General features: G+C 42.3%; 2 long non-coding RNA genes across 6 annotated transcripts; one reads left to right on the forward strand and one right to left on the reverse strand.

Moving 5' to 3' along the window:
- The first annotated feature begins 2,553 nt into the window (after nucleotides 1–2,553).
- LOC120401733 lies at nucleotides 2,554–9,024 on the forward strand. Of its 5 annotated transcripts, none has more exons than XR_005596685.1 (4): nucleotides 2,554–2,585; nucleotides 3,017–3,139; nucleotides 3,826–3,969; nucleotides 6,904–9,024. It is a non-coding gene; the product is annotated as an uncharacterized LOC120401733 (long non-coding RNA). The 5 variants fall into 5 exon arrangements; XR_005596683.1 differs by lacking the exon at nucleotides 2,554–2,585 and adding an exon at nucleotides 6,348–6,559 and having other exon boundaries at nucleotides 2,808–3,139; XR_005596681.1 differs by lacking the exon at nucleotides 2,554–2,585 and having other exon boundaries at nucleotides 2,808–3,139.
- Nucleotides 9,025–17,933: 8,909 nt separating this feature from the next.
- LOC120400088 lies at nucleotides 17,934–19,306 on the reverse strand. Its single transcript, XR_005595529.1, has 3 exons — nucleotides 19,070–19,306; nucleotides 18,205–18,263; nucleotides 17,934–18,059 (listed from the first exon to the last, which is right to left on the reverse strand). It is a non-coding gene; the product is annotated as an uncharacterized LOC120400088 (long non-coding RNA).
- Nucleotides 19,307–19,726: the final 420 nt, after the last annotated feature.

Genomic DNA, 19,726 nt, shown 5'->3' on the forward strand with positions numbered 1-19,726 from the left:
CACAAAAACCCCCACAAACACTGAATAGGAATGACACATTGCACACCCCTATTATTTATAAGGAGGAGTAGCATAATTTTTTCCATACACAGTAGAGAGTGGAAAATAGTTGTAGTTTTTGTTTGTTTGTTTTTTAATTTTGATGCTTACAGTAATATTGTCCTGGACCTCACAGAGCCCCCAGTGTTATACAATGCATTCAGGAACTAGTTTGTCACGGCAATGAAGGAGAAAGTATGCAGATTTTTTTTAGGACAAAATTGTTTGTCAGCTGAGTAAATTCAGGAATATCAAAATCTGAAGTGCAGAGAGTAGGTTCCAAGACTTTGATGTATGATATATTCTAGTTGCATACAGTAACACCCTTATGGATAGTTAAGGTGGAACAGCTGTTTGTATTCCTAAACTCTGTTGCAACTCAGCTGAATACCCTGGATTAAGGAAGAGAACTTGACGTATAAGCTTTTGGCAAAGGAGCAAACTGTGGGGTTGACCTAGCAGGAAAGTCAGTTTAGCCTTTTTGTGTGTGTTTATGAGAAATAAATAGCTGTTGGGATTCTTAGATGTTCTTGTTTACAAGTATTTTTTTCAGGCAGGCCCTAGTAATGTGGGTGACTCACACTGAATATTTTAAAAAATAATAGTAATAATTTGAAGTGCCTGAAATACAGAACAACAACATAGTAGCAAAAACCTAAGTGACGGCCTCTTAGCGACAACCAGTGCCTCATAGAACAATTAGAAACACATTGAGCCAGATCCTCAGTGGATGTATACTGGGATAACTCAATTGCTACACCGATTTACACCAACTGAGGATTTGATCCAGTCTCTTAAAACAAAGAAAATATATACCGCAGTAAATCACTGCTATTTATATAACAATCCCAAAAGATAATTAAGCAGGAAAATATTCTAAAATAAAATATGTCATCTTCTAAATTACCGTATACTGAGAACAGACTACATAGCACACCAATTAGGTGGAAGTTTGAGTAATTAAAATATCCAGTCTATAAATCAGCCCAGCTCAATAGTGACCAAACAGAATTGTCCTGTGATAATTATTCATATCCCATAGATAGGTGTCAACACCACCTTTGTATCACCTTGTATCACCATATTTTGCACCCCCTTTTTAGCAGACAATTAAATGGCTGTAAGGGCATGGGAACTGTATTTTTTACACCCCTGTTGGTGATCTCTCCAGGTCCCTGTTGAGGCAGAATTGACTGGGTAGTACAGGGAAGCCCTCACCAATATGTCTGATGGGTGTGTACCTGTTTTATACGTTGATGATTCAAGTCTCCAGAGCTCTGAATGCACAGGAACTAAATTAGTATTGAACTAGTTTGTAAAACATCCAAATTTTGCTTTCAGATTCTCTGTCACCCTCTTGAGTTTAAAGGATTTATTTTTTATTCTGTTCTTCTCTATCTCAGTTGTTATATTACACCCATGACCATTGTATTTGTGTTTCTTTTGATTTTTCTCTAAAATAAGTGCCATATAATATACAGCAGATCTGATTTTCAGGATTTTAAGACCCATAGAGCCTGCAAGCAGAGTGGAGAATGACTGAAAAATGCCTCGCTTTAACTGTAAATATGAAACTGGTGTGGAGAGCACAACACTACCTGGGCTCTAATGGGATGCTTGCCCATTAATGTTCTGTGGGAGCTGTGGGGTTTTTAAGAGATGTGATAAAGTCCAAATAATTTCCTGGTATTTTGTACAAGGGTTGAGATTCGCCTCTAAATTTTGATGTTGGTAAATTATATTCTGCCTACTTAAACTTCTTTCCTATTTTCAATCTGATAAAGAATTCCTCACTAAAACAATTGTTGATTTGTTGTTTAAACTGTATCTTTGTTTGGCACCAGAAGAGGCTGTATTCCAGTGGTGGGAGAAGTGAGTGAATTTGTGTGTTTGTGATTGCTATATGAATATAGAATACGATATGAAAACAGATATCTCACTGATTACAACTGCCATCATGGGTTACAGAAGGAAATGTGCTTGCTCTTAGATAGCCAGGTTCCAGGCTATGGGGTTTGCAGACACCACCTTAAATTTCCCTGCAGGTGCATTTGGAATCATCTCAAATTTTGATTTAAAGAATGGTTCTCTGGCCACAGCTCACACATGCAAAACTTGAAATAAGCATTCCTGACACTATTAGAGAGAGGAGGTCTAAATCAGCCTTACAATGGAAAGCCTCACAGTCTTAACTAGGAAGAAGTAACCATCTCTCCATAATAATTACACAAGCTGTTAATTTTATTATTTTGTGCAGTGCCTGGGGATACATGGCACGTAAGGCCTCGCTATGAAAGTGTAGTTTAATTGACTGAATTATGGAAAAATCCAAAGCACAGAAACCTACTAATCTAATTAGATGCCCTTAGTTATGCATCTCTTGCTGATTTCTACCATTTCCCTGCAAAGCCACATATCTAGCTCTGGTGTGCAGGTGGCTAGGCAGTCTAGCTTCATCCTAATGACCTTAATTAGTAGTCAGTACTATATGAAGCAGGCTCCTTGACACCAACTAGTCTACCTGACCAGCTAATAGCTCTCAACAAGTAGGTGTTAATGAGGTGACATGAATTGAGATGCCTCCAGGGAGGGATGTGTGGAGGTAGGCTGCTATTAATGGGAGTTTTCCATTTACTACCTCTCTGTGATTAAGTAATTACAGCCAAATGACTGACAGTGAAATCAGCTGCTGTGTGCAGCTCCAAAACTTGTCTCTTTCACCAGCAGAAAAGTTGGTTCAATAACAGTTATTACCTCACCCACCTTGTCTCACTGTAATCAGAAGGCATATCTGCTCAGAGTGCTTGGCCTCAGCATTCATTTGGTCTCACTTTTACTGTAGCAGGTGCAGGAGTGGAGACTATGTGCCTGTGACTTAAGTTTCATTGGTGCCACTCCCTCACTAGCACTGTGTGAACAACTCTGAGTGCACAATGTATCTGATTAATTTTGCCTTTTTTCTGCTTGCAATGCATAGGCTTTGGAAAAGATTTTAAAAAATGGCTAGTGATTATGGGCAGCTATGGTTTTGGGTGTCCAACTTGGGACACCTTCCAGGAGTTTTGGTTTGAGAAATCACCCCAGGATGGAGGCATCCACAGTGAGTAGTTGGTTTTACAAATCTTGACCTTTCTTTATTTTTTTTTAACAAAGCTTTTAGTTATCCATAAGGCCGCTCATTTTGGTTTGTATTTTGTGTAAAATTTAATGGAACCCCCGCCCGCAAAAAAACAGATGAAAACCAATGCAAAAAATTCTAGGTAAATACCACAGTTAATATTGGGGACAAGAAGACAGAAAAAAAACAACAAATTGAGAAAAGTAAGAGTACTGATTATAAAAGCAGTTTGATGCTGTGGTTTATTTCAAGAATTATGTTTTAATAGTACGTACACATATACCCATGCATGAATGTGTGTGTGTGTGTGTACCTTCCACTACTTTCCCTTACTTTAACAGCCAGCCTCACATTTACACTTAGACTAATTTATTATTAGCATAAATACCTTTACCTACTGTAATGTATTGGATTTTCTAAACATAATCAGTATTCTCATGTACATGAGTGGTCCAAAATTTGCATGGAAATTGGTAAAAACTGAATAATAGCTTTTGTAAAACCTGGGAATTTTTTGGTAAAAAACAGTATAAAAAATGAAAATGAAGGGCCTTAGGTATTCATACTTGTTTGAGTAACGTGGTATGCAGATATAGCTCAGATGACGGGTTGTTTCTGGACTATTCATTTTGATTATGTCTCTGACTATTGGCTGTTTGTTATTTCAGGTATCTGAGTGATCATCTGAAACATATGGTATTCCTTCTGCTCCATGACTGGAGACTGAAACTCATTAAACAAGGAAGGTGTCTCTGGTATAAGTAGTGCCTGCCTGCCTGTGCCAGCAAATAGCCACTCGTTCACATATATAGGTGTGTACTTGCACAATCAGCCATGTGAACAAATATTCTTGGACAAGCAAACAAACAAGGGATGTGAACATGGGAGAATCAAAAAGCAATTCAAGATTCATTAAAATATGAATAATTGTTGCCATTCTTTGTCCAGCTGTAATAATTCTCTGTAAAAGCCTCCTTTTGTATTCAATCTCTTGCTTCAGTCGAGAGGTGATTTTTGGTTTTGTTTTGTTTTGTTTTTGAAAGAATCAGCAAAATACATGGAGCAATTTCTTAGCCAAGTCAGCAGGAAATATATATATATATATATATTTACTTTTCCCATAAAAAGGGTGAGACATTTTTGTACACAAATAATGCAAACATTTTGAAAAGTCAGACTCTCCATCTGGCTTGCCCTCGTTTTCTTTTTTTAAAATAATAAAGTTGTGATTTAAGTTCTCAGTGTCACATTTAGCACAGCTTTAATGAATCTGATTCTTTTGCTTCTGAACAAGAAATGAGCTGGGTAGTCAGGAGTGTAATATTTTACTCAACAGTAGTTCAAAATGGCATGGCTTTTAGTACCAGCCTACCCATTCCTCAGAGCTCCCACTTAACCCATAAAACTACCTCCACACTTAATTCTGAGTTAATCTGCTGAGATGGCACTGGCTTTTACAGTTAAAAACCAGTTCCAGTTCTCCCCTCCATGTGTGGCTTGTTGGCAGTATGGTGGGCAGTAAAGTACATGGTACACTGTCTGTTTTGTGGCTCACTTCCTTTTGTCACACATGTGTTTATTGTGGGGATTAGAGGGTAGTGAAGTGGCAGATGTGTGGTGTCAGAGTTCCTTACAATCCACTACTCTGTTTCCATGAGGCTGCTGTAGACGGACACTCTGCTTGCTTGCATGCTTGTTTTCCATTAGAATTACCAACCCTCCAGGACAGGGGTCTCAAACTCAAATGACCACGAGGGCCACATGAGGACTAGTACTTTGGCCAGAGGGCCGCATTACTGATACCTCCCCCTGCTGCCTTTGGCCCCGCCCCTACCCCCATTCCAACTCCTTTCCCAAAATCCTCACCCCAACTATGCCCCTTACCTGCCCCCAGGGGGTGCAGAAGGGGTGTGGGGTGTGGCAGGGGCTCAGGGTAGGGAGTTGGGGTGAGGGGTGTGGCAGGGGGTCAGGGCAGGGGATCGGGGTGCAGCAGGGGGCTCAGGGCAGTGGGTTGGCATGGGGTACAGGAAGGGTGAGAGGTGCAGCAGGGGGTCAGGGCAGGGGGTTGGATACAGGGTGTGGCAGGCAGCTCAGGGAAGGGGGTTGGGGTGCAGGAGGGGTGTGGGGTGTGGCAGGGGGCTCAGGGAAGGGGGTCAGGGTGCAGGTATGGCAGGGGGTCAGGGTGCGGCAGGGGGCTCAGGGCAGTGGGTTGGGGTGCAGGTGGGGTGTAGCAGGGGGTTGGAGTGCAGGGTGCGGCAAGGGGCTCAGGGCAGGGGGTTCAACTGCAGGAGGAGTTTGGGGGGCAGGTTCTGGCCCAGCGCACACCAGGGCAGGGCAGGCTCCCTGCCTGCCCACCCTGCCCCCGCGCCACTCCAGGAAGTGGCTGGAAGGTGGGGGAGAAGAGGTGCAGGGGTGTGTGTTGCTGTTGCTTCAGGCACTGCCCCCAACATCTCCCATTGGCTGGGAAAGCTGCTGGGGGCGGTGCCTGAAGCAATATCAACACACACCCCTGTGCCTCTCCTCTCCCAGGTTCTGTCCGCTTCCTCGATTGGTGTGGGGGCAGGGCAGGCAGTCTTCCCTGCCCCCAGTGCGTGTTGAGCCAGAGCCGCTCTAGGTAAACGCTGGGGGAGGGCGGGGGGCCCGTGAGGAGCTCGCAGGCCATAGAAAATAACCTCGCAGGCCGGCGTTTGAGACCCCTGCTCCAGGACTGTAGTGGAGTCTTCAGGAATTAAAGATTCATCTTTAATTAAAGATTATGTCATCTGATGAAACCTCCAGGAATATGTCCAACCAAAGTTGGCAACCCTATTTTGCATCCGGGGTAGCCAAGAGGTGGAAGAGAGAGTCATGTCCTAAACTGTATCTGTATCTGAAACAGCATTTTTAAGTTGTCCTCATGCCAAGCATCTGGGATGTCATAGAAACATGACAAACTACAACTAGAATACTATAAAATGTAAGCCACCAAACCCTTAAAACATTAACATCCAGATTTTGTCACCCTTACTCATGCTGGGAACCAGGATGAGATCATGTAATTAAGGCCTTAAATTAATAATATTAAAAATTGAAGCATCCATTGAAAATGGTGTGTATGGGGAAGATAGCAAATATCAGTCCAACTTGTTCAATCATAATAAAAAACATCTTTGGGGTAAGAGTTTAAAGGTTTTTGTTTGTTTTTAAATAGGAAGAGATGGACTCGAATGATGCCAAGCAACTTCAAGTGCTAGGGTCAATCAAAGCAAAAGCATCATTGTTACCTGCCATGGGGCACAAAGGAGGAATTTATTATAAAATTCAGATGGTGTGTGAAAGATCTCTAAAGAGGAAGAAGAATAGAATCTTATGGTCATTTTGAAAAGGATCCAGAAAACTCTCTACTAATGTGAACTGTTTCTGGTACATGAAATATTATTGTACAAGGGTGCTCAAGAAGTTCCATCTAGTTTATCCTCATAAGGGTAGATATTTATCAAACACCCTTTAAGCGACTGAAACAAAAGGTTTATCATAACTCTACACCCAAAACTCTTTACATTACAACCATGATGTCTTTTTCAAGAGCAATGTGTAAGGAAGAAGATACAATGGGCCAGATTCCTCTTTCACTGCCACCAATGGAGGTGGCCCCACTGAAGTCAAGTGGTAGAAAACTAGTATAAGTGAGAGGAGAGTCAGGGTGAGCATGGTTCATGTAGCAGCAGAAAGAAATCCTGATAGCATCTATTTCTCTTCCTTTACAGATCCTTTCTAGGAATGCCCCATGGCTGAAAAGATACTGACACTGAAGAAACTCCTGCAAGCTCACGATGGGCTTGATCCAAAGCCCATTTAAATAAATGGGAGACTTTCCATTTACTTCAGTGTGCTTTGGATTAAGCACCCATCTACAGAGCTCCTATTACCTTCAACAAGCGTTCTGTGCAATGGAGGCTTGTGGGGCTGGCTCCTTTATTTCCAGTTGTCAACATGGATGTGAAAGAAATCTTTTGTTTCATTTGCAGCCTCTACTCCCTTCTTCTCTCATTATTTAGGCCTGGACAGTATGTCAGACATACAGTACCTGTGACATGACCACAAAGTAAATGCCAACGCACTTCCAGTATCAAGCCTTTCTTTTCTGCCACATAAAATAAAAGCCCCGCTTAGATTTAGAAAGCAAGGGAACTAATGGGGAAGGTGCATTAATGTGACCTAGCTCCGCTGGTATAACACAACTAAAAATGCATGACTCAATTACACAAGAGTTAGCTAATGAGGAATGGAGAAGATGTTACAGTTTAAAACAAATGGTGACTAAATGAATTGGGTGCGGCCTTTCAAATCTAGACCATTGAACAAAAACCTGGCAAGACATTTTCTTCACAGGATATGAATCATTCGAAATAAAGAAGAGAGACCATGGCCACCTACATTCAGAGTTTGTACAGTATGACCTTAAGGCCCAACATCTACCAGAAGTTGAGTAGCAAAAGGCCAAGCTCCGAAGAATAAAAGGGCTTACATCAGTATTAAATAATTCTTTCTTGGAGATGCAAATTTCTAATTAGTTACTGTGGAAACTGTAGAGGCCTGGAAGTAAGCCCTGCACAATGAGAGTGAGAGTTTACTTTTTTGATTTACTGCAGGACTGCAGCAGTGGAGGGGGACGGAGAGGGGGAAATAAATTCATTGCTTTTAACATGACAACAGAATAAAGTGCAGCAAGAGAAGTGACTGTTTTGTGTGCTGCTGTTACGGAGCCCAGAGGAACTTTATGTGACATAGTCTCACTTAAAATGTCGCGCTGGAATTGTAAACTGCTTCTTTACAAAGAAATGACTTTCACAACACCCTCAGTTGTCACCTCCCGTATAAAGATGTTGGCCTACACTTTTTAAAGTGACCAATGATTTGAAGTGCCTCAGTTTTGGGGGTGATTAACTGGAGGCACCTGAATTTCAAAGCGCAGCACTTTCTGGAAAATCAGGCCCTTTTAGAGCACCTGAAAATGAAGGCACCAAAAAGTCACTAGCTGCTTTTGAAAACGTTGGCCTTGGAATCCAGCACAGAAATCTGAGTTTAGCCAATTCTTCCAATTTTCTTATCCTCACTTAGATGTATTGAATTCTTTAGTTTAATACATACACAATATGCATAGTGTAGTATGTCGATTGCAATGTACAATATGGATATTCCACATTTATGGATGGATAGTCAATGTGGCCTCTTCCTGCAAGAGCCCTCGGTTCTTGTTTAGATCAATGAAAGTTGAGGATTGTCAACATCTAACTGGAGATGATTAGCACCTCACAGATTCAGGCATTTTGTTTATCTCTAATGAGGAGACCAAATGGAAGCCAGAGGGAAAATAAGTCAGGGTGAAATTTATTTGCTTAGATAATGACAGCGGACAGACTCTTTATTGTAACAGGGAACATCTGAAACAGGGCTGAAGTGATCCCATCAAATTCCTTGTCAGGAACAAGAAAGAAGGGACTGGATAGTCAGGGTTTGAATTAAGGGATAACTGGAACAGGGAGCTGTGAATGCAGTTTAATACATATTAAGAGAGGAAAGAAGGAAAGAGGATTTCCCCAAGTGATTAAAATGTACTCTGTACTGTGGATCATCCTACTGCCACTATAAACTAAATTACACCAGGATTGGGCCAGTTCATGATGGTACTGAGTACTGGATCTTCTCTCATGGTGCTAAATTGTTCATCAGAATCTCAAATTTCATTAAAACATGTAAGTCTCTAGCTGCTATGGTTGAGAAGAAAATCTCAAAAATGTGAAACAACTGACGCAGAGATGTTTCTCTGAGCCTGCAGTCTGCCACAACAGCTGTCAGAGGTGTGAACTGCACCATTCAACTCAGATACTCAAGAATGATGATTTAAATGTCAACAACATTGCTAACTATTTTGTTCTTCATACAAGAAAGGACAGGAAGGATCACCGATCTGCACAATTTACTATGAATGATGTCTCATTTTGGTGCCATGAGTACATGTCTTCCCCACCCCACCCCCCCAGTTAGGGTGACCAGATGTCCTCATTTTATAGGGGCAGTCCTGATATTTGGGGCTTTGTCTTACATAGGCACCTATTACCCCAACCCCTATCCCGATCTTTCACACTTGCTGTCTGGTCACCTTACCCACAGTCAAGAAAGAGCCAATAATCTAAGGGAATAGTCAAGACCAACCAAGAGGATGCCAGGCTTAAGGAGCCCAGTGCTGCTCAGAGACCTGCACAGTCATACTTTCAACATTGGCACAATCTACTATTAGCTTCGTCTCATGTTGATAACTCACATGGGTGGAGCTTATTTTGTGGGCAGAGCTTGGAAGAGTAGCACCACCGTTTCCTCCCCCCCCCCAATCTGATGCCTGCAATTCTGAGTATAGTGGCCACTAACAGACAGTGATCACTCAAGACAATCTGCCACCCTCTGCAATATTTCAGGGTGCTGCCCCTGCTGCCCTTTTGGGGTATGTCTACATTGCAATAAAAGACCCACAGCACCAAGTCTCAGCACCCAGTCAACAGGTCAACTGACTCAGGCTTGCAGGGCTCAGACTGCGGTGTTAAAAATAGCAGTGTAGATGTTCAGGGTTTGGGCTGGAGCCTGAGCTCTGAGATCCTCCCCCCATCCCCTCCCCATGGGGTTTCAGAGCCTGAGTTCCAGCCTGATCCCAAACATCTATATTGATATTTTTAGCCTCCAGCCCTGTGAGCCCAAGTCAATTGACCTGGGCTCTGAGACTCTGCCATGAGTTTTCTATTGCAGTACAGCCCTAGACATTGAAATTTGACATACCCTCAGGTTTATTGCAGTGTAGACATGCCCCTAGAAATTCAGTAGCTTTAACTTGAGAGAGATTCTGCACCAAACACTTTCTCTTTTCAGCCATATGGGCTCTGCTTGTCTACACAGCACTGCAGATTGGTCTATGCGGCGTGTGAATTGCAGAGCACTCTTGTGTATAGAACTCAAGTTGCGCTGTGTAGGTACCTAGTGAGCATAAACATAGTGTTGTTTGAAACAGGATTACATCAGTGCCAGCTAGGTATCTTTTAGTTTGTGCTAGCAGGGCCTACATGGAGCTACACATCCGAGAGCTCTTCAGTTCACACCCCCACAGATCCCTCTGCAGTGCCATGTAGACAAGCCATTTCCTTGGTTAAGCATTCAAAAAAATTGCTTTTCCCAGAAATCTACTGGTCTAGATTATCGGCCGCCCTAGGCAGCTCCCTAATTTGCCAATAGCTAGCGGGGCCCCTGTTAAGAGAACTAATGTTGTCAGCTGGACAATCTTGCAGGAGAGTTGATTCCACTGCCTGAATAAGGTCTTTCTGTGTGATGTACATCAATAAATGAGTGTCCGGCAAATTTTAGCAAGGTGCTTTCTGTTGAGAACCTGGGCAAGATCATGTCTGGGAATGAGATCCATCAACCAAACCACAGCATGGAAAATCAATGGTTTTAAACCACTTCATAGCATGTCTCAGTCTACTTGAAAAGCTTTTGACAGCTGAAATATTTGAGGCATCTCTATATGTGTGATGTCTTGTTCATTTATTGGAGGTTCTGTGCTCTTCCTCACCCCTACCACCTCCAAAGTCCTCAATGGAAAGCCTCATTTTTGTAAGGCAGCTGTGTGTCCATCAGTTCCCCCTGAGTCCGCGTGTCTATCTCCTTCTCTAGTGGCTTCAGAAATATAACAATATCTATGTACCAGTAAGAGAACAGATGTTCTTTCTGGTATTTGGTTTAAGATGAGCTCATTTGAATAATTAATCATAATGCTTTGCATGGCTCAACTGCCTTTAATCAGAGGGTCTTAAATAACTTTCAGACGGCCTCACAGTACTCCATTGACTAGATATTATATCTATTTTGCAGGTTGGTAAACTGAGGCTCAGAGAGGTTGAGTGACTTGCTGAAGGCCACAATAAAATCTGTGGCAGAATCAGGAATAGAATTCAGTGATCCTGATTACCCATGTGCAGGACTCTTCAGGGACTGCAGCTTTGCCTCAGTGCTGATCCTTTGGCATTTTCCCCACCCCACCTCCCTGGAACCCAGAGCAGACACAATCTGGTGGAATGATTTTAAAGTATGGTGCCCAGGATTCAGCGTGAGTGTGCTTGCAGTGCATTAGGGACTGTTGTTGCGAGGGGTCAGGTGGTCATTAAATTTTCTTTTACACAGCTGAAAAATTGAACAAATGAAGAAATGTTGCTGAATGCCAGCTGCATTAGCATCTCAGAAGATGCTAGTATTTCCTATGAGACCTGAGAGCTGCCTGATAAATGCTGTCATACCTTTTGATTGGGCTACCATAAGATAAAAGGCAAAATGCAAGGATCCAGTCTTGCTCTGATTGAAGTCAATGACAGAACTCCCACTAATTTCAACTAGACCAGGATTAGACTCCCAAAGCTTTTGGTACAACAGTGTCTCTGCTTCATGTGTAGTGTTACTTGTATTACTTATTCTGAGTGAAGAGGATCAGTTGGCTCAGTAATGATGCTACACATCCTCCAAATATAATATGAGAAACAAAAAATAGATACACGTGTGAGTAGCACCCAGTTTACTTATCACCATAAATGTCAGAAACTTTTGGACCTTTTTTCTTGGAAGTATTTTTTGTGGCAAAATGAATTCTAAACTCATTAAGATTTGGTCACAGCTATTGAAAGCACTAGTTTGCGTGCTTGTATTATATTCTGCCCTGGTATTTTTATAAAGGCCAATTTGTCATGACCCATAAGAGGAACAAAAACTAGCTTACCAATGGTATAAAAGCATTCATTTTCTACTCTTTGCAGGTCACAAGATGACAATCCTCCAATTCATGTCATTCTGATTACTACCTTGCCTTTTCCCTCCACTGCAGCTGTGAGGTGCTAGCTCAAAAACTTCTAAAGCAAGAAATTAATAATACATATCTATACTGCTGAAATTACATAAAGCAGTGGTTTTCATCGTAAATAGTCTATGAAATATCAGCAGCTAAAACCTTGTAACTGAAATGGACAAACTGAAACAGGAAGACAATAATCAGAATGATAGCCCAACACCTCATGATTTGCTAAAGCTAGAAATATTCAAACAAATCAGTACAACTACTTTCAGATCCAGTACACTTCTTGAAGCACCGATTCTGGATCAGCAATCAGAACAGGAAAAAAAATGATCCTGTAATAATAATAAATAAATAATAATAATATAATAATATTATATTATACAATAATATTATATTATAATAACAATAATAGTATACTAAAATAATAGTATAATATAATTTATTATTATTATTATTTATTAATCTGAGGTACAGTGCAAGGAGCCTTTTCCCATGAAACACCATCCCAGTTCCTTCTGCACATTGAGTATATCCCACTGGTTATGGCTCAGACTAGTTGAGCTGGGTCCATTAATGACAATGGTGTTAAATATGCACTCTTTGCCTTTGTAGCTAGTACAGAAATTAATTTACATCTGTGCCTTTGGGATATTGAGCATTATCCTGAGCTGCTCTAGCTTGTGGTTGGGGCTCACCTTCTTGAGTCTCTTTACAAATCATAGTTGCCTTTGCCTGAATCAATTTTAAATTTCACAATAATATTGAAAATCTTGCCTTTAACAGTCCGAGACCTTTCCCGAATGCTAGGGACACAGATCCCAGGAAATAGGGATCACGCTCACCCACGTTTGGCCTATCTCCTTGATTCCTTTGTTTCCTAGACCTGCTCCCAAAATCTTATCTTTGGTACTTCTTACACCATGCTTGCCTCCCTTTCTTGCTTAGTGATTTGCATGGTCACAAGCTCAAGCTACTATGCAAGTTGTAATGCAAGTTCCAGTGTTAGCTCAGTCGTTACGGGCCAGATTTGCAAAGGTTTTTAGGGTGCAGATAGGAACCTGGTGAGATTCTCAAAGGTGCCCAAGCACCGAATTCATTTATTTCAAAGGGAGTTAGGTGGCTAGGTACTTTAAAAATCACACGAGGCACCTATCAGCATCTTTAGGCAACTAAATACTTTGAAAAATCTGTGCCATAGTATACATAAGAACATAAGAATGGCCATACTGGGTCAAACCAAAGGTCCACCTAGTCCAGTATCCTGTCTTCCAACAGTGGCCAGTGCCAAGTGCCCCAGATGGAATGAACAGAGCAGGCAACCATCAAGTGATCCATCCAGTCGCCCTTGTTTAAAATCCCAACCACTAGATCAGTGGTTTTCAACCTTTTTTCATTTGCAGACTCATAAAACATTTCTAACTGAGGTGTGGATCCCTTTGGAAATCTTAGACATAGCCTGTGGACCCCACATACCCTCATCACAGACCCAGGTTGACAACTACTGCTCTATGGTAATGACAACCTTTCATGGACCCCTTAGCATAGGCGGTGAGTATAATAAGCCAGGGTAGCTAAGCCTCCCCTGGTGCAGCCACCTCCAACATGCTGCCGGACGCCTGGGCTGTGGTGGCCCCACCTATGCTCCACCTCTTCTCGTCCCTGCTCCACCCCTTCCCCAAGGCCCCACCGCCTGCTTCTGCCTGTCTGAGTCCCTGCTTTCCTCCACTCCATGCCCTCTCACCAGAGGTCCCTGCTGCTGGCTGCATCCCTCCTCTCCTCCATCCTCCTCCCAAACGAGGCCCCCATAGCCTTGCATCCCTCCTCTCCTCCACCCCTTCCCCAGGAGGCTCCCGCCTGCCGCGTCCCTCCTCTCCTCCACCCCCTCCCCGTGAGGCCCCCACTGCCCTGTGTCCCTTCTCTCCTCCACTCCCCCCGCCAGACCTCCACCCGCTGCATCCCTCCTCTCCTCCACCCCCTCCCCGCGAGGCCTCCCCGCCCTGCATCCCTCCTCTACTCCACCCCTTCCCCACAAGGCCCCCTGCTCACCACTCGCCGCAGTCCCTCCTCTTTTCCACCTCCCTCCCCCACAATGCCCCTATTGCCCCACATCCCTCCTCTCCTCTACCCCTCTTTCCCCCATAAGCCCCCCCCCAACCCCGCCTGCCACTTGCTACATCCCTGCGGGCGGTGGGGGAAAGGGGTGTGTGGAGGAGAGGAGGGATGCGGTGAGCAGTGGGCAGTGGGGGCCTCACGGGGGATGGAGGGGAAGAGAAGGAACGCAGTGAGTGGTGGCTGGGGTGGCCAAGCAAAGGAGGGTGCCAAGAGGGGGCAAAGCGGGGATGGAGTGTGGGCAGGGCTGTGGGCAGAAGAGGTGGGACAGGGAGCTAGCCTCCCACAGGGGAAGCTTCACCTGCTGACCAGACCCCCAGGCGCACACAAACCACTGGTTGAAAACTACCGCACTAGATGATAGCTGTGGTGTTGTCTTTACTTGACACTGAAGTCACAATGCTCTTTTTCTCATATGGACATTATAAAGGCTCCCAGGCTTTCTCCAGACCTCTGCCCTCTTTGTTAAAAGCATGTATGAGCATTTATTACATTCCTGGTTGGACTCAAACTATATAAAAATGATGTCATTTTTTTTTATCTCCTTCCTTGCTTAAAACATGTGATTTATAAATATATTCTACTTCATTTGCCATTCAATAAATCAATGGGATGACCTATACTTCTTGATTCTGTGTTAAGTTTCTTTGAAGTTCAGAATCTAGTGAAGTGCTCTGTCCATTCAGCCTATCTCATGGGCTTATTACATTGAAATTAATCTGGAGGAGAGATGCAGGAGATGGAATTTTTGGCATTTTTTCCTTCCTATTTATGCTAGTTCATCAATTAGCTTCCAAAACCATGTGCCAATGGCAGAGAATCACAGAAAACATTTATTTCCTCTAATACTGAGCAAGGAATTTTATTAGAAGACTAAAACAATATTGTTTAGTTGCTTTGGGTCTCTGTTTCACTACTGCACCTCTGCCTAAAACCTTTCCCTGCACATCCAGCGTTGCTTCCTGCTACATGTTTAAAGAAACCATACACATATTCTCACACACATACCTCCCCAATGTGGGCTAGTGGCTAAATGTCTCAATCTAGCCCACACACTAGGAAACACCAAACATCAAAATAATCATATCTCCAAATGGCCAATTTTAAATGGACTCAACCTGGCTTTCAAAGTTGCTCCCATAACTTTGTGCCTGTCACTTTTGGGTTCCAATAACTCAGTGCTGACATCTAATTTTTTCACAACTCAAATAGCTTCAGGCACAAAAAATGGCAGATGCAATTTGAGAGACCTTTTGGGGGAAGTTTTGTCCCTAAATACGTATTAAGATAAGAAGATAAGGCCACCATGTGATATAAGACTAATTCCATTGAGGAAATCTAATGACATCAGCAACCATGAGATGGGAGCTCACAGAGATTGTCATCAGAAACTCAAATGGAGTATCTTTACAGTCTATTGTGTATTTAGATGGAAATATCTTTTATTTTATATAAGACCACCCAGCTTCTTTTATCACTAGATCTGAAAGTGCTTTTCAAAGGAGGTCAGTATCATTATTCCCATTTTACAGATGAGGAAACTGAGGTACAGAGGGGGGAAGTGACTTGCCCAAGGTCATCAGACAGGCTGAGCTGGAAATATAACCCAGGTCTTATCTGTGTAACAGTCCACTGTTCTATTCACTAGTCCACACTTGCCTCCTTTTGGGACAGCTCTTGATATTCCAAACTTCATAAAAGTTATATTAATTTCATCATTATGGCAGATCAGTATTAATTATTGATGTATTAGTCTCAAAAATAGAGCTGGTCAGAAAAATCTCAACAAAACATTTTTAATTGAAAATTTTCCCGTTGAAAACATTTCGTGGAGACAGCTTTCATTCCACTGGAGCTTGAGCAGGGGGCTGATGGAGTCCTGCCCACCAGACAACTTTCAAAACCTACCTGCCTGATTTCCTGCCAAATTTTCCCCTGGCTCCTTGGCAATCCACCTGCAGGCCAGAACAGGAGCCATGATCTTGGAAGCCCTGGCTTGCAGTTCAGCAGTAGCCTGGGCTCCCAGGGTCCAGGGCAGCCTGTCCACAGCCAGAGCTCCATTCCTTTTGACAGATAATTTCAAAATTGGGGGGAGGGAGGGAGTGTTTTGAATCCGAACAAAACCAAATTTCAAAATCCTCCACAAATGGACTTACTGCTCTGTTCAAGCAGAACTGAGAAGTTTGAAGGTTTGGTTCTGGCACTTCTCCAAAGCTTATCTGAATTAGTAATCTCTTTGGGCTGGAAATTAGAGAGAAATCTGTCAAGATTTCCAGTATTTCCAGGTCTGAGATCAGAGATATTTTAACTGAATTATTTCTACCTCAAAAAGGAACCAGGGAGTGTACAGGTTCATCCAACTTTTTCACAAATAGTTTGATAGATCAAATAAAGGGAGGGAGAAGAAAGCAAGGAAAAGAGAATAGCTGAAACTCCAGGGTAGCTGGCGGCCAGATTGAAATTGGGGTTGCTTTCTCACAGTGGCTTGGAAACGTTTCATTTGAAAATCAGTCTTGCAGTATGCCTGCCTCTGCATAGACGGGAGGGAAATGGATCACTCCTTCTCACAATGCTAATGGCTTTACTACCACTGTAGAAAGTGATTAAAACAACATTTCAATCAGTTTTCCTAAGGAACCGTCACTTAAAGAACAGTAAAAATTAAACCAAGACAGTAAAACTCTGACAAAATAAAGGAGGGGAACTGCCAGCCTGTAAAGTACTAATGCTCATTATAGCTGGTGCATGTTCAGCTTGTATGAGAGGCTTGGGGAGGAAAGTAATTTGAGCAAACTAACCTGGGCTGCCTTTTCATTCTTTGTCATTCACTGCTGTTGTTATCGTTAGAATTCCAGCAGTTGGGCTGGTTGTGTCCTGCTTTAGTGCCCTTCGTAAACTATTCCCTTTTCACCAGGTCTGATGGCCCCATTGGAGTGGCCATGACAATGGATGTTCATTTTACCACTATAAAAGGGTTTAATGATTAAAAGGCCGAACCATTGCACTCCGCCACAAAACTCATTCTTTCACTCCCATGAAGCCCCTTTGATTCAAAATGTTCTTTTGACAGGATCAAGAGTGGTTTTCATTCTGTTGGGCAGCAGAAACATCTGCATTTTTCATCCTCTACCTCCTACTCAGTGCACATAGTTAATGTGTAATTAATGAAACATCCCTTCTTGGAGTGGCATACAATCAGCATAGGGCCCCCACCAACCTTGCTCCAGCGCCAATAAAGCAGGTCTGCTTTTATATCCCTGTACCCTCATTCAGCAATAGTAATAAACTCAGTTCCAGGCTTATCTAGCCAGCTTACATCTTAATCTTTTTTTTCTCTTCTGTCTCCTCCCCGGGATGAAAAAAAATCCTCTCTCTTTCAGGTTATCCGAGCACATTGGGAGTGGGTGAACCAAACACACAGCAACATTCAAACCAGAACAGAGAGGACAAGGCTGAAAGGGGTCTAAGGAAAGAGAGAGAGAGAGAGAAAAGACCTTGGTAAGTAATCAGGCAAACTGAAAAGATAGTTACACAAGAAAGATTTAAACCATATAGGTTTAGGCCTTAAAGTGTCATGCTTCCATTGGTGCGATGCAAGTGGAATCTAACACAGTGTGTGTTGAGATAGCGTTACATTTAATTGCATGTGATCAGTCCCATCAGACAACCTCTCAGTTAATACCAGTACTTTTTACATTAGTATTTTCAGGGTGAAGGCTGGATATTCTCACAGTAGTCACTGAAAAATGTCACAGCTTTGGCTTATCAAGTCAGTCACTTAAAAGAAATTGATCTCCATACTTTTTTTTTTTTGCTATTGTTTATTATATACAAACTTGACAAATGCTTCTCCCATTCAAGGTCTTTAGTAATATTCATTGCCTCGGAGCTGATGTACTGGAATTGTTTTTTCCTTTTGGAGTAACCCTGTAGATAGGAGGAGATAAGTGGATTCACGCTCATTCCTACCAGGTAATCTTTTATCAGTTTTCAGATCTGGAATTTCTATCTGTGATCCAAATGTTTGATAACTGATGTGCAGTCCTCATGTAAAAGTGATAAGAGGACTCACATTTATGCCACAAACTCTAGGGAATGCTGCTCTTGGAATAAATTGCCAGAGAGAACTTTCTGCAAGAAAAATAACCCAAAGTAAAATGTCTAAAAGGATAAAATACATCATCCTGATTCTGATCCTACCTGCACTGCTGAAAGACCGGAATAACCCCATTGCAGTCAGACAGAAGACCGACAGGTGGGAAAGGAGAACCACACTTTTTAAGCTTATCTGATTGTGGAATTATGCTGCAGTTGATACAACCTTGACATCCAGTGTCCTCTGGCACTGGCTATAGCAATACTCCCATAAGGGGAGAGTGGCTCCATTTTAAGGATTATGCCAATTTCAAGATCATGGGTCAAAAGCAGAGGTGATATGTAAGTTACACATTATTAAGTGTGTTAGTCTCTCCTAGACTTATACCAAATGAGTACAAGGGAGTCTAAATTGGTGACATGTTAAACATTGGCACATTGTATTAGCTTAGACTGCCTTAGCTTCCCTTTTAAACTGGGCCAGATTCTCTCCTCAGTCGCTACTGTCCATCTGTTGATTCCACTGGATTTACACAAACATAACTGAGAGTAGAAAATGTCACCTTGTATCTTGCACTACACTAAGTACAGGAAAAGAACTGAGTATTAGGCATGTTAAAGGTCACCAATAAGTTGTACTATTAGAAGCAATTACTAAAGCAGAAGAATACTCCAAAAATTCTCATCCTTGAAACTACAGCATATTCCCACATTAAAGCCACTGCCAGCTCAGATTCGGCACTGCCTATCAAAACTGAAGGAAGTGCTGCAGAGGATATATTACATGAACACCCAACCAACAAAAACAATATTAGATACAAAGGACCAGACGCTAGTCTCACTTGCACCAGTGTAACTCCAAAGTAACTCAATTGACTTCGGTGGAATTACTCCATATTTACACCATTTTCCTTCATAATCTTATCTAGGGCCAAATTCTGCCCCTAACTCTTGCACATATCCACCCATTGAAATCAATGGCAATCAGACAAATATCTAAGAGCAAGATTTGGCCCACAAAGAAAAGAAAATGGCATCTTACAACACAATTTTTTGGGTCAAATGCTGGCTTGTATGACTCCCATTGATCAGAATGTGGGTAGAATTCTATGGGTAGAATTTCTGCCATGGTTTCCAGAGTGAGGCTGGAATATGTTTCATTGTTACTGTGACAGAAAAGGGCCTGGGCTTTGAACACCATTCTAACTCGCTGGGCTTGTCCTGTCCCCAGTGATCATGAACATTGTCACCAAATGCCAGTTGGATGAAGTACAAACAAAAATTGACATTTTTCATATTTTTTTAAAAAAGTGTATTAGAATACAAGACTAATTTGTAGTTTGTAGAATACAAGACTAAATGTAGTTTGATCAAGGTTGGTGTAAAGTAGACAAACTTTATCTGGCTAAGCTTTGTCTTAAGTAAATAGTTTCCTGCCTCGGAAAAAGAAGTTGGAGCTACTGATCTGTTGCCACTGGAAAACTAGTGTGCTGGTAGGG

This window comes from Mauremys reevesii, linkage group 3 (genome assembly GCF_016161935.1).
Source record: "Mauremys reevesii isolate NIE-2019 linkage group 3, ASM1616193v1, whole genome shotgun sequence".
Taxonomy (NCBI): domain Eukaryota; kingdom Metazoa; phylum Chordata; order Testudines; family Geoemydidae; genus Mauremys; species Mauremys reevesii.